The sequence below is a fragment of the Hipposideros armiger genome, unplaced genomic scaffold (genome assembly GCF_001890085.2).
Source record: "Hipposideros armiger isolate ML-2016 unplaced genomic scaffold, ASM189008v1 scaffold_533, whole genome shotgun sequence".
Lineage (NCBI taxonomy): Eukaryota > Metazoa > Chordata > Mammalia > Chiroptera > Hipposideridae > Hipposideros > Hipposideros armiger.
Window position 1 is genome coordinate 343,927 of NW_017731883.1, and position 7,513 is coordinate 351,439.

The following is a 7,513-nucleotide window of genomic DNA, read 5'->3' on the forward strand; positions in this document are numbered from 1 at the left end:
AGAGATCTTAATTTTTCAAAGACTGACTTGAGGCTGAGTGCGCTTTGCTGCAGGCAAGACTGAGTCTTGGGGCCACTCATGACCCTCTGCAACAGAGACACTCCCGGGGACTGGCCTGAATGATGTGATTCCGAAGGCAATGACTGGGCTGGTGGAGGAGAACAGATGCCAGGTTTGTGACTGAGGGGACTACTGACTGCATTGAATGGGTCGGCCTCTCCATTCTAGGTGCCTGTCATTGTTATCTCATTTCATTCTTGCAAGAAGCCTCTGAAAGAGCTAGTGACTTTCCCCTTCCTATGGCTGAAAAGCTGTTGCTCTGAGAGTGTAGGTTACTTGTGCAAGGTCACACAGCTCATAAGCAGCTCTGAGCGATTGTGCTGAGCCTTAGGGGAGCTGGAGACCAAAGCCACTTCAGGAAGGAAAGCAGAGCTTAGGGTAAGGCAACGATTTGTCTCAAGTTACTTAAGAGGTGAGGAAGGTGGGACAAGACCAGGATTCCCTGCTTATTTCCTTTTACCAGTTGCTCTTTCCTTCTCAGCTCCAGGGCTTCCTGCACAAGAGTGACTCCAGGTGGAGCTGCATCTCCCCGGCGGGGCTTGCTGGGGAGCTCAGGTGATATCTTTGTACAGTGAGACTTTCACAAAGCACCTAACCACAAAGCTCCTTGTTAGGCCTGAGCTTTGGTCCATCCAGTTTCCAAGGCCTGAGCCCACTTGCACTGCATGTCTGTCTGGCAGGATGCAGGGGACCTAAGCCGCAGGAATCTGCCTGAGCTCATGGCTTCTGTGAGTAATTCATGACACATGCAGCCTAAATTTAGGGCGGTGCACATCTGTCCAGCATGGTCTGGATAGATATTTGCCTCGAGGCAGGGAGCTGGCCTCAGGGGCCTCAGGTAACCTTTTCCACTAGGGACACTGGTGACTAGGGGAGCTAGGAGCCACTGCCCTGCACCCCCCTAAAGGGGATGGACCCTGAAGTCCCTGGAGGGTGGAAGAGCTGCCTCATGCCTTTCCTGTCTTGTAAAGTAGGGGTCTGTGCCTTATTCTTCTGTCAGCCTTTACTGAGCTACCTGCAGCTTTGTCCTCCCTAATTTCCTTCTCCGGCCCCTTTCCCTCTCCCCTCCCTCCATTCAAACCTGCTTTGGATCAGCTGCAAGGGTCTCATAAACGCAGACCCTCTGAGGTACAAATCACTGAGAATGGCTTACAGGATACCCCTCCCAGACTTATTTGCATTTCAAAAACACCATGGTCATTTTACCCAAAAGGGTGATATCTCAGGCATCAGCAATCAGGAAATTGGGAGATACTCTGGGACATTTCTAAATTCTACTCAAATTTTTTTATAGTGTCTGTCCTGATAGCACCCCCTTGTCAAAATATTATTTATATCTTCTTCATACATCACCAGTTTTCAAAGCCTATGAATATGCTTAAAAAACAAAACAAAACAAAAACTTACCCGAAAAACAACTTTGGATAAAATCTAGTCTTGCTTTCATTTATTTTTTATTTTTCATTTTTTAAGATTTTATTGGGGAACTGGGGGAGGAGAACAGCGTTGGGGAATTGGGGAAGGGGAACAGGCAAATTGCTGTCCTTTTGTTCTTCAGTCTAGTTGTGGAGGACATCGCTTCACTGGCCCATGTTGGTATTATTATTGCGCTCTTCCCGGGTGAGACAGTTGCTCGCTGGCCATTGGACGGCCGCTCACCGCGCAGCTCACAGCAGCTCACACCAGCTGCCGGCTGCTCTCGCTGGCTGCCGGCCACTCATGGTAGCTCATGGCAGCCCCACTGCAACAGGGACTGCAGGCTACGCCGACACCAGCAACTCACAAAAGCCCAGCTCCAAGTCGAGCTGTTGTTCAGCATCTTAGCTGTAGAGGGCGCAGCACCACTGGCCCTAATGTGGGATCTGAACTGGGGCCCTGCTGCTCATAGCTGGCATCCCAAGCCAACTCTTAACCAATGAACCATTCAACTGGTGCTTTCATTTTTTAAGGCCTTGGTATGTCCTAGCTATCATTAATAGAGCTTCTCATTGGCAGAACCCTGGGTAAATGGGATGCACTATACTGGTGAGGAGCAGTTAGCTGTGGGAAGAGCCCCCTTGAGTCTGCTGGCTCTGTCAGGAGCAGGAGGATCAAGCAGCCCCATTTTTGAGCCAACGAGCCCTGGCACTGTCTGTGGGTACAAAGACCAGCCTGCAGAGGACTTGGACCATTCGTTTCAAGCAAATAATTATTAGGTCCCAGGTCAGCACCTTAGAGCTCTTTAAATCCAAAATGTGCATGAAGCTTAAAACCATTGGTTCCACAATACAATATTTTGCTCATTCATTCATTCACTCAATTAAATAGTTACTAAGTGCCTACCATACACAGAGGTAAACTAATAAGATTTGGGATACAGTTACTGTGACATAGACCCAGAATGACAGTGGTTCAAATAAGATAGAAGATTAGTTCTCTGTCATGGTTAATTTTACATTCAACTTAACGGAAAACATTTCTGGGTGTGTCTGTGAGGGTGTTTCTGGAAGAGATTAGCATTTGAATCAGTAGACTGAGTAAAGAAGATTGATCACTCTCACCAATGCAAGTGGGCATCATCCAATCCACTGAGGGTCAGAGTAGAACAGAAGGACAGAGAAGCACGAATTTGCCCTCTGCTTGAGCTGGCACACCCATCTTCTCCTGCTCTCGGACATCAGTATTCCTGGTCTTGGGACTTCAAGGTCAGATTGGAACTCCCATCGTTGGCTCCAGTGGCTCTCACACCTTTGAGCTTGGACTAGAACCACACCACCAGCTTCCTCAGGCCTCTGGCTTGCAGACGGCAGATTGTGGGACTTCTCGGCCTCCATAATCATGTGAGCCAAATCCTAATATAAATGTCCTCTTACATATATCTCTAGCTATCCTATTGGTTCTGTTTCTCTGGAGGACCCTGACTAGTACATTCTTTCTTGTCAAAATCCCAGCCTGTATGTTGCTTAGGTCCCTCCACCTCATTGCTTGGTGTTTCTGGATTGAAGTTCCTGTTTGCATGGTCCAAAGTGGCACCCATGTCACACCTGAATTCCACCAGGGGGAGCAGATGAAGAAGGAAGGGCACATCCCACAGGTGTGCACCTCATGCCCACTCACATCCCATTGGCCAGGACTTGGGCTCATGGCCACACCCAGCTGAGAGGGAGGCTGGGACATGTGGTTTTTATTTTGGGTGACCATAGGCCAAACTAAAAATCAGGAGGTCTGTCACTGTGAAAGAACATGAGAATAAATAATAGGGGACAACTTGTCAGTTCTGACAAAATTGGTGAATAAAATAAAACTGATGTGCTTCTGCCCTGAGGAACTCACAATCTAGGTGTGGAGATGGCTATAAACAGCAAATGACCCCCAAATGAATGTTTCCATTGTGATGAGGGGTATTACAGAAATGCACAGGGAACTCTAAGGAAGGGTCAGGGCAGGCTTCTCAAGGTGGACTTGAAAGCAGAGACCTGAAGGATGGTAGGTTGGGGGAAGGGAAACCAGTGGAAGCAGTGAGGGCATTCTACCACACAAGGTAAATGGCAAACGCTAGGGTGATGTGGCAATAAGGAAGACGGCACTTAGGAGGACTGGCAAGCAGGCTGGAGTCTAGTGAGCGACGGGAGCGGGTAGGTGGTAAGGGGACAGGGTTGACTGAACAGGCAGAGCCTAGTAGTTGAGGTGGGCATTTGCAGATGTCCCTCTCAAGGCAATGGGAAGCCACTGGAGGGTGTGATGCAGGGTGTGACACAGTTGCACTGCAGGTTCAGATCGTCCCAATTTATTGACTGGTTTCTCTAGAAGTGGGAACCCAGAGTTCAACAAAGGTTATAGGGGCTCAGCGGGGGAAGTGGTCCCACGGACAGTGGCAGCAGAGGATGCACAGAGAGACTTGCTGGGCTCTACTACATGCCTGGCATCTTGTGCCCAGTGAGCATCACAGAATGTTGGATTTGAGAAGTGGAGAGAACATCCAGTGCAACTCCTTCGTGGTACAGACAAGGAGGCTGAGCCCAGAGAGGGAGAGGCTCAGCCAGGTCACCCAGCAGGGTGGTGGCAAAATTGGAGCCGGAACTGACTTCTGACTCCCCTGGGTGGTTGGGCTGGGATCCCTGGGTCAAACGGGTGTCACGTGGCTGCTGGGAGCTACCTATCTGAATCAGCTTCAGAAACTTAAATTTGCTAATTAGTTTCTAATTCCAGCCCTAAGACATAAAATCAAACCACATACTGAGCTGCCCACAGTTGCCTGACAGCTGGCCTGTCTGATCCTGGCTGTCTGCTCACGAATTGGTATTAGTGGCACCAAGAGCAGATTAACATGGTGACTGGGCACCCAGCAACTTGATGCCACAAGCTGGGCTTGCCAAAGCTGTCGGTCTCCCCCAGCTGCTAAGCTGCCCAGGCACTCATATTTCCCTAACCTTGGGGTGGAGAGCAGTCCTGGGTCCAGCAAGGGTTGGGTCCTCCCTCAGCCATGAAGTGATGCCTCTGGTCTAGCCTAAGATACAGGAGAGGATGAAGGAAGCGTGGCCAGGAAGGCAACACTCAAGGTTTCAGGGTTAGCACAGGGCTGAAAAATCAGTGGGGCTCATGGGCATTCACCATCTGAGCCAAAGCCCCCAGGAGCTATGTCCAATATCCCACAGCAAAGGACTAGAGCTTGGACTCCCTCCTTGACAATCTTATGTTTTTCCTGTTCCACCACATTGAGGATGTACCTTCCCACCACCTTTACTAATCTGAGTCTGTCTTTTACGGATTTGTTCACCTTGCCAATCACCATCTCCTAAGCACCTACTGAGTGCCAGTCACTGTGTTAGGCACTGGGATGCAGGGAGCAATCATTGTGGAAAGGACTAGAGGCACAAACAGAGCCATTCATTGAGCTTAATGCAATGTACATTAGTGAATAAGAGAAAGAAGGGGAATGGTGGCAGGGAAGACATCTCAGAAAGGATGAGCCATAATGTGGGTTGCATTAGATAGAGTTGGAAAACACCACAGTAACAATGGAGTAAGTAAGGCATTTTTCTCTCCTGTAAAATTCCAGGGCTAGTATAGTGATTTGATCTGCAAAGACCTCAGGGACTCAGGCTCCTTGCATCCCACTGCATTGCTATCTCTAGAGAAAAGTTCTGGTCTTCTATGTGCCAAGATGGTGACTCGCGCTCTAGCCACTACATCTGTATTTCAGGCATCAAGTTGGAAGGAGGCAAACGTATCTTCACAAAAACACTTGTACAAGAATACCCAGTGTCAAGAGCTATGAAGGGTCTGAGGTTTTACCCAACATGAATGCTGCCACTGTTTTATGGAGGCTGGCAGAAGATGCAAGAACCATGGGTCAGAGACAAAGGACTTTATTACTCCCAGCACAACAAGCCGCATGAGCATCAGCATATTTATTTGTGTCAGTTCCTCCAGTCCCTAAGTCCTGGGGGGCAATGTGGAATGGCCAAGATGGTTGCTGCACATGCAGTGTTTTACATTAAAAAGATGAACCCTGAGCTTAGGGAACCGAGACTATTTATAATGGGAAGCAAACATACCTGCCCTTGCTCCACTGGGAGATACTTCTTTTCCCAAGACTATTCACAATAGAAATATCCTTGGAAAGATAGTCCAGAACAAAGGGAAGTCAGTGCCTCCCTTACAAGATGTGCAGAAATGCAAGAGACCCACAGGGAATTGTCTCCCAAAACATGGCAGCTTTATTCATGATAGCCCCAAACCAGAAACAGTCCATCACTCAGTGGCAGGTCGATCACACAGTGGACTACTACTCACAAATAAAAAAAAAACCTGCTGATATTTGCAACAACAAGGCTGTCCTCAAAAACATTATGCTGACCAAAATTTTTCAGACACAAAACAGTACATATTGTATGATCCATTTAAATGAAATTCTAGAACAGGGAGAGCTAATAGGTGGTGGGAAAAAATCAGAACAGTGGTTGCTTAGCGGTGGGGAGAAGGTCAAGGATTGACCGGGAAGGGGCATAAGGGAACTTTTCTGGAGTGATGATCCTTATCTGAATGTATTTGTCAAGACCACCAAATGTACACTTAAAGTTTATTCATTTCATTACATGTAAATTTTACATCAAAATATCACAAACAAATATACACTGAAGTATTTGGAGGGAAGTATACTGGTGTCTGCAATTTACTTCTGAAACGAATCAAAAATAGTATTTTTAATGAATGGATAGAAGGATGAATAGATGGATGAATAGATAGACAGATGATAGATAGATAGATAGATAGATATAATAAGATAGAAGGACAGATGAATAATAAAACAAGTATAGCACAGAATCTATGAAATGGGCATGTAGGTATTTACTATATAATTCTTCCAACTTTTCAATATATTTGAAAATTTTTATGATCAAATGGGAATAAAAGAGGGGGTAGAAGTCATATACCAGCTGTCTTTTAAGAGGGTTCCCAGGAGCCGCCACATAACACTTCTTACACCCTATTGGCCTCAACCTAGTCACATGGCCATACTCAGCTGCAAGAGAGGTTGGCCAATGTAGTCTTTGTTCTAGAGGAACTTGGATCCTGGTAAAACTTCTAATACAGAGAAAGAAGGAGAGAACAGATCCACCAGCAGCCCCTGCCACGTGCAGGTCTGCTCTTAGCCCATATAGTACCTTTGTGTGAATTACGAAAAGGCACTCCTTCCTCCAGGCACATGGCCCAGTAGGTACATCTTACAGTAGAGCACGGGCTGGCGTCAGCCCTCACTTACCCTTAGGTCAGATTTCCTTGAGCAGATGTGAACATGCATAGCATAAACTTTAAGCATATTGCATGAAGTTTTTTAAGAAAAAAACTTTAAGAAAAAAAGGGCTGGCCACTTAACAAAATCAGTTTAAATTTAATTTCTTTCAGAAATCTCTGGAGAACAAAAATGGATTTGTTTCTGTGTTGGTTTGGTTTCCAATAAGAAAGCTATATTAAAATAGCAGGAAGGCTATTTCCTGGTTCCCATAATCTATGCCTTTACCTCTGGAAACCTTAAACGTGTGACAAGAGCCCATAGACATCTGGAGAAACAATTTCTTTTTAAAAAGTCACCATTTTTTTTTTCTCCTAAGGGGTTTGAGGTTGTCTAATGATGAGCTGCTTCTTGTTGTAATGATGCAGTTTAGATGTGGATGCTGTCACCATGGAATGAAGAACTGGTCCCAAAGTCTGTCAACCTCAGACACGGAGTTGTGGATCACTAGGGCAGGGGTCAGCAAACTTTTGAGACAGAAGAGCTGCCAGGGGTCAGCAAACTGCGGCTCGTGAGCCACATGCGGCTCTTTGGGTACGTACCTGTGGCTCTGAAGTAAAATTGGAAATGAAAATAAAACTATCATAGTTTCATTTATAAATTTTTTTAAAAGATTTTTATTGGGGAATTGGGGGGATGGGAACAGTGCTGGGGAATTGGGGGAAGGGGAACAGACAA